The sequence below is a fragment of the Orycteropus afer genome, unplaced genomic scaffold, assembly GCF_000298275.1.
Source record: "Orycteropus afer afer isolate SDZICR_OR568_19922 unplaced genomic scaffold, OryAfe1.0 scaffold00002, whole genome shotgun sequence".
NCBI classification, from domain to species: domain Eukaryota; kingdom Metazoa; phylum Chordata; class Mammalia; order Tubulidentata; family Orycteropodidae; genus Orycteropus; species Orycteropus afer.
In genome coordinates, this window is record NW_006921589.1 from 5,852,996 (window position 1) to 5,860,549 (window position 7,554).

Genomic DNA, 7,554 nt, shown 5'->3' on the forward strand with positions numbered 1-7,554 from the left:
AAAAAAAAAAAAGAGAAGCAAAAAAAAAAAGTATAGAGGTGGTCCTCCCAGAAGAACTAGATGGTGCCCGGCTACCACTGTTAACCACTGGGAGAGCCTGGATAGAGTGGGAGAACAATGTGGAACAAAGCTCAAAAATCATAAAAAAAAAAGCGTTGCTGGTCTGATAGAGCCTGGTGAGCCCCCTCAGATTATGGCCCCTAGCTGCCCTTCAGGTCTGGAACTGAACTCACTCCTGTGGCTTCCAGTGAGATAACAGACAGGCACATAGACTGAACATTTCATCAGATAGATACACTATTTGGAACAATCAATCATGGGAGAACAGAAGGCCAGGGTTTGCACAGGGAGACAGCCTGGGGGGTGGGAGTACATGGGGAGGGAAGGACACAGCGAAGAGGTTAACTACTGGGAGGAAGTAGGAAGAGAGCTGTTATATCGTGGGGAATTGTAGTCAATGTCATGAGACAAAATGTGCATAAACTGCCATATGGAAAATGAATTTGCTCTATAAACTTTCACCCAAATCACAATTTAAAAAAAAAATTTTAATGTAAAAAGAAAAAGAAATCAACTGTTTTGTGACAGGTTCCATGACAACTCAAATCTTGTATTTTAAATTTTTTGTGGGAAGGGCTTGCTTTTCATTTTGTCTTTAAAAAAAAAAAAAAAAAAAATTCAGGATTTGATGGAAAGGTCAACTTCTTGGCCAAATGTTGTTGTTGGTGGTGTTATGTGCTGTTGAGTTGGACCTGCTCATAGCGACGACTCCTTGGGTTTCCAAGGCAGTATCGCTATGAAAGTACATTACCCAGTCTTCCTTCCAAGGAGTGGCTGGTGGGTTTGAACCAGCAGCCTTCTGGTTAGCAGTCAAGTGCCTTAGCCACCATACTACCAGAGCTCCCTAGACAAGTGGTCACATACTAATATTTATTTACAGATTCCAGTTAGTTAAGTAATATAGTTGTCAATTTAATCTAGTAATATGTATTACTGATAACAAAATTTTACTTTCTCTTGACTTACAAATTCCTAATTTCAGTATCAAGTGGTACAATATGATCCAGAAACTAGCCCTATCTAAGTTAAGAAAAATATGATTATTCAATCAGAATTATCTCTAGTTCTGGATAAGCAAAGTAAACAAGTCTTCCCTTTACTCAACCCAACAGTACTAAGACAAACGACATTGTTCATCAAAGTCCATCCACTGAAGACCTAAATGCTCACTGCTACCCTCAATCTTTCAATATTTTGTGTTTATCAGCAGCTCAGGTAACATTAAATTTGTATTAGTCATCACCCCCACCACCCACTGCCATCCAACTCACCCACTGCCACCTGATACTGCAATTCCAACTCATAATGAATGACCCTGTTGGACAGAGTGGATCTGCTCCCTGCAGTTTCCAAGGCTATAATCTTTAGGGAAAGAGGTTCTGGTGGTGCAATGGTTAAAGCATTCAGGTGCTAACCAAAACGATGGTGGTTCAAACCCACCAGCTGCTTCCCAGGAGAAAGATGAGGCACTCCGCTTCTGTAAAGATTTACAACCTTGAAGACCCTGAGGCAGTTCTGCTTGGCCCTCTAGGGTCACTCTGAGTTGGAATCGACTCAAGGGCAGTGGGTTTGGTTTTCTGTTTCAATCTTTACCGAAGTAGTCCATCACATGTTTCTCTCACAGAGAAGCTGGTCTGGAAATGCTGATCTTCTGGTTAGCAGCCGAGCACTTAACCACTGTGCCACCAGGTCTGCCTGCTTTAGTCATAATGCCCTTTTAAAACTTCTTTGTCCTTAGGGCTTTCTTCCAACTTAGATTAGACCATAAGTGCCGGATTTCATACAAACTAGACAAACAACCGTCACTGTGAAAGTATTACAGAGTTGCCAAATATGGCTGTCATATCTCACACACCTTAAAACCATCTGACCATATTCATTTTCAGACAGTATTTAAAAGACTTCTAGAAATAAGAAGAGGTTGGAGGACAGATAAAAACAGAGAAAGGATAAATGCTGCCCTCTAGTGTCATTGTCCATAATGGACTTAAATAAACTCTTCTTTCGGTGGGTAAAGCAACTGTGTTGAAGATGATACTTAGCGCTAGTATCAAACTCTCACCTTGCTCTGCACCCCCACGAAATGCTCAGCACAGGGAGCTCCAATGACTTCAAAAGGAGCTCTGTGAGGGTGAAAAGACAGATGAGAATCTGGCCAAAACATGCAAGAACTGGATTACAATTATTAAGAAATTTACGCTCCAAAGAGAAGCATGAGCTACCTTCTAAATTCTAGAATCTAAATGATGACACTATACATCTCAAAGCACATGTGTGCTCTTACAAGGCCTTAGATGTATAATCCAAATATGCAGTAAACTCACGTGATAGCGCCACAGGTGGCAAAGCAATCAAACCACGAGTTTAACTCAAAAATCTAGATTTCTTTATTCAGTTCTTTAACCACTAGATTTTTGGTGATTACCTTCCCCATAAAGATTACATCTGGAAGAATTTATCTACCCAGTAATCTTATCTGACCTGGGGGGGAGGGTGTTTCTAATCCCAACTTTGTCCCAATGCAAATCCCAACCCACAATTAAACTCAACCATTTCTTGTGGTAGCTTAGTGCCTAAGGCACTTGTCTGCTAACCAGAAGGCTGTTCACACCCACCAGCCACTCCTTGGAAGGAAGATGGGGCAATCTACTTCTGTAATGATACTGTCAGAAACCCAAGGAGGGGTCGCTATGAGTCCGGTCTGACTCCATGGCATATAACAACAAACAACAACAACATGTAACTGAGAAGTCTAATAAAAACATAAACTTAGCACATTCTAAAACAAAACAGTCTTCAGTGCACCCTCCCTCCCGTGGCCATTCAGAAAGTAAAAGGTGAACCACCATCCTCAAAACAGCTCAAGTTATTCTCTAGTATGGTTATCTTCACCACTCATTTCTCAATCTACCAACAAGGTCTAGCAACTTTTTACACAAACTAAACCCCAGATGTAGCCATTTGCTTCCACCTCCACTTCTATCACCCTAGTTCATCTGTCCCCTGAACTAATGCATAACTGGTCAGCCTTCTCCACTCCTCTCACCCTTTGACACATTCTTCTTATACCACTGAGTGATTTAAAAGGAAACGCCAACAGTGCTTAACACTCTGCAAAGTTGGCCCGCTTGGAATGGAGTCAAACACGTTAGCCTGGCCTACAAAGCCCTAGGGGCCCTAGATTGTACCTGTCTCTGTGCCTGCGTCAGTCAAACTTTCTTCCCCTGACTCAATTCCTCCAAGGACAACTTCATCCTTTCTGTTCTTTAAGCAGACAGGCCCAGGGCGGGAGGAGGTACTCTCTCACTCACTCTCAGGGTCTAAATGCCTTCTTAAATTCAGTGCCCTTGGTGCCTCACCTGGCTGGGCACATTCCTGTCCTACTGTCTAGGAGCCTCTTCACCCAGATCTTTGCCAAGTTGCCTCCTCCTGTCATTCAGGCCTCAGCTTAACCAGAACCTACTCAGGGAGGCTTCCTCTAACCTTCTCTTTGCTTTATTTCTTCATAAAACTTACTGTATCTGTTAACCTGCTGTTTGTTTACTGTCTTTCTTCCTCCCACATTTAGCTTTTTAGGATATAACTATTTCATAAAAGCATAAGTTCCATGAGAATAACCTTGGTTATCCATGAGAATAACCTTGGTTATAAAGTCTTCCTAGTGTCTAGAACCATGTCTGGCACAAAGAAGGGACTCAGCATTTATCTGTCAGTGTGTGGGGTGGACAACTGACTTAAACAGAGCTTCAGTTCACTCTGGGACTTGAAGTCATTGGATCTCTGTCATCTCTAGCAGCCTCATCTTAAAAAACACCTGTTAAGACATAATAACACATATCCCTAAGAATGTATTAAGAGGCTCTGGTGGCACAACGGTTAAGGCATTCGGCTGCTAACTAAAAGGTCAGTAGTTCAAACCATGAACCACTCTGTGGTAGGATGAGGCAGCCCGCTTCTATAAAAGACTTACAGCCTTAGAAACCCTAAGGGGCAGTTCTACTGTCTTACAGGGTTGCTATGAGTTGAAATCAACTCAAAAGCAGTGGGTTTTACATGAATTTATTTAACTCCCATGGCCCCTTTTGTTCTGATCGTCATTCACTCTCACACATCCTTTGTCTGTTGTTGTTGTTGTTGTTGTTGTTGTAGTAAGGTGCCGTCAAGTCAGCTCCAATTCACAGCTACTCTATACAACTGAGGAACACTGAGTCCTGACCCATCCTCACAATCTTTCCTGTGTTTGAGGCCATCGTTACAGTCACTGTGTCAATCCATTTGTTGAGGGTCTTCCCTTCTTTCACTGATCCTCTACTTTACCAAGTACGACCCCCTTTTCCAGGGACTGGTGACCAAAGTATGTATGTGAGACAAAGTCTGGCCACTCTCACTTCCCAGGAATATTCTGGCTCACACCCACACATAAATTGTGATTTGGGGGAAAGTGTACAGAGAAAAATCATTTTCCATTCAACAATTCATACACATTTTGTATTGTGCCATTCACTGCAATCCTACAATGTAACAGCAGTCTTCCCACTTCCTCCTTGTGTTTTCCATTTCCCTTCATCCTCCTGTCCAGTCCCTTCCTACCTTCTTAGCTTTATCCTTGGGCAAATGCTGGGGTTTTTGTTGTCTTTTTTTGTTTTGAAATTGTGATCTGGGTGAAAGTTTATAGAGCAAATTCATTTTCTATTCAACAGTTCATGCACTTCTTGTTTCATGACAGTGACTGCAATCCCCATAGTGTAACAACTCTCTTCCCATCTTCCCACTTACTCCCTATGGTTACCTTTTCCCTGTGTCCTCCTCCTTTCCTACATATTCCTGCCCTCTGAGCTATCCTCCTGTGCAAATGCTGCCCCTGTGATCTCCCATGGCTGCTCGCTCTAAGGAATGTATGTACCTACCTGACGTAACTGTTCACCTTGTAGTCTGGCTTTATTTCTTCAAAAATAGATTTATTCGTTCTTCTGGCACTCCGTGGTACTTTCAGTATTTGCCACCACCACAACTCAAAAACTTGATTTCTTCTCCAGTCTCCCTGATTCATCATCCAGCTTCCACATGCATATGAGAAATTGAAAATATGAGGCAACTGAAAATACCATGACCTGGGTTAGGTGCACGTTAGTCTTCAAAGTGACATCTTTCCTCTTCAACACTTTAAAGAGGTCTTTTGCAGCAGATTTGGCACAGTGCAATATGACAGCTGATTTCTTGACTGCTGCTTCCATGGGTGTTGGGCAAGCAATCCTACTTCTGTAGTGATACTGCCTCGGAAACCCAAGGAGGGGTCGCTATGAGTCGGGGCCGACTCAACGGCAAAACAACAACAACAGCTTCCATGGGTGTTGGTTGTGGATCCAAGTAAATAAAATACCTAAGAACTTCAATCTTTTTTTCATTTATCGTGATGTTTTCTTCTTAGTCCAGTTGTAAGGATTTTTGTTTTCTTTATATTGCGGTATAATCCATACTGAGCACTGCAATCTTCATCAGTAAGTGCTTCAAGTCATCTTCACTTTCAGCAAGAAAAGTTGTGTCACTTGCATATTGCAAGTTGTTAATGAGTCTCACTCAAATCCCCATGCTGTGTTCTTCTTCATACAGTCCAGCTTCTCAGATTATTTACTCAGCTACATATGGAATAATTATGATAAAAGGATACAACCCTGATGCCCACCATCCCTGATTTTAAACCATGCACTATGCCTTTGTTCTTTTCAAATAACTGCCTGTTGGTCTATGTACAGGTTCCTTCTGAGAAAAACTGATGTTCTAGAATTCCCATTCTCTGCAATGTTATCCATAAATTGCTATGAATCACACAAATACTTTTGCGTAGTCATAAAACACAGGTAAACATCTTTCTGGTAGTCTCTGCTTTCAGCCAAGATCCATCTGACATTAGCAATAACATCCCTTACTCCATACCCTCTTCTGAATCCAGCATGAATTTCTGAAGTTCCCTGTCAATATACTGCTGCAACCATTTTTCAATTACCTTCAGCAAAACTTGACTTGCGTGTGAGATTAATGATGTACTTCGATGATTTCCATTCTGCTAGATCACCTTTGTTTGGACTGGGCAGAAATGTGGCTCTCTTCCAATTGGCCGGCAGGTAACTGTCTTCCAAATTGCTTGGTGCTGCATCCATTTGCTGACACATCTTGATGGGCATCCCACCAATTCCAGAAGCACTGTTTTTCACCAAGTCCTTCAGTGCTGCATGGACTTCTTTCTTCAACACCATTGGTTCTGGATCATACTCTGCCTCCTGAAATGGCTGGACATCAACCAACTCTTTCAGGTACACTTCCTCTGTGGTAGCCCTTCGCCTACTACCTCATAAATGTTTATTCTCACCCTTCACTCACATGTGACATAAATATGCTCTGTTTTCATAGACTAGGAGTCAGGAGAATGAAAGGCTAGTGTGTGGTCTTGTGAATAACTATCTGTAGTCTTTGAGCAGTTTCCTCATATGGCTATTCAGGGGAAGGGTTCACTGCTTATCTCGTGACAATGCGACGTATCAATGTTCTCAGACTGTAACTTCCCAGACACAAGCTCTCATGCTGCCATGTTAAGGAACATAAGAAAGTAGTTGTTTTGATGTTGCTGCTGCTGATCTCTTATGGGGCAAGAGACTGACCACTGAATGTAAAAGTCAGAATACAAATATCACACATCTATGCAAATAAGGCAAAAAAATTGACTATGGAGCAAGAATTAACAAAAAATTAAGGACTAGGAAAAGAAAGTTAAGTCAACTCAAAAGGCCAGAAATGGGTATTTCTATTATGTTTTTTGGGTCAATTTAAAAGAAATGTCACAGTGAAATCTTCTTTACCTAAGCACTATGATTACATAATCCTTTTTAATGTTCTCTCTCTAATGTATATAAAAATATAAGAGAAAACATTAAGACAACCTCCAGTAGCTAGCTCTCAAAATGTCTGAGCCAGTCCTGTGTCCTTTTCTATGTTTCACTGTAAAATTATTTTTGGTGTTTGCAACTTGGTTCTATTTCAGGTATTTTAAAGATGTTCTGGGAACAAGCCATTTCACTCCTCTTCCTTTGAAGAAGACAGCATTCACTGCTGGAACAGCCAGAACCCACTGATACTGAAACACATTTTGGGTATTAACTCTACTAGTTTTAAAAACCATCTGAAACTTAAATTGATGGGACAATGGTCCTGGAAAGGCTTGGCAACCATAAGACACAGTGGCCTCTGCCTCTTGGCCTTTGGTTCCTCTTGTTGCACTCCTCAAAGAGGCCTGTCTGGGCGAAGCTGGTGGCCATGTCATCTCTGGCATAATTAGTACAGAATCATCATCATGCCTTTTCTTCCTCTATCTTCCCTTGGGAGCTCAAAATAGACTTTGAAGGCAGAAGGATTGCACAGACCCTCTTCAACAAAGAAAAGGGAAACCAATTAACACAGACACAGAAGATAATCTTGGACCCCTGAGCCTTGAAGGAAAGG

The 7,554-nt window shown here is 41.7% G+C and overlaps 1 protein-coding gene across 1 annotated transcript in view; it reads right to left on the minus strand.

The window, feature by feature from the left end:
• Positions 1-7,554, minus strand: part of ACSL3 (acyl-CoA synthetase long chain family member 3) — a 48,580-nt gene that overhangs the window by 28,402 nt on the left and 12,624 nt on the right. The window lies entirely within an intron of this gene.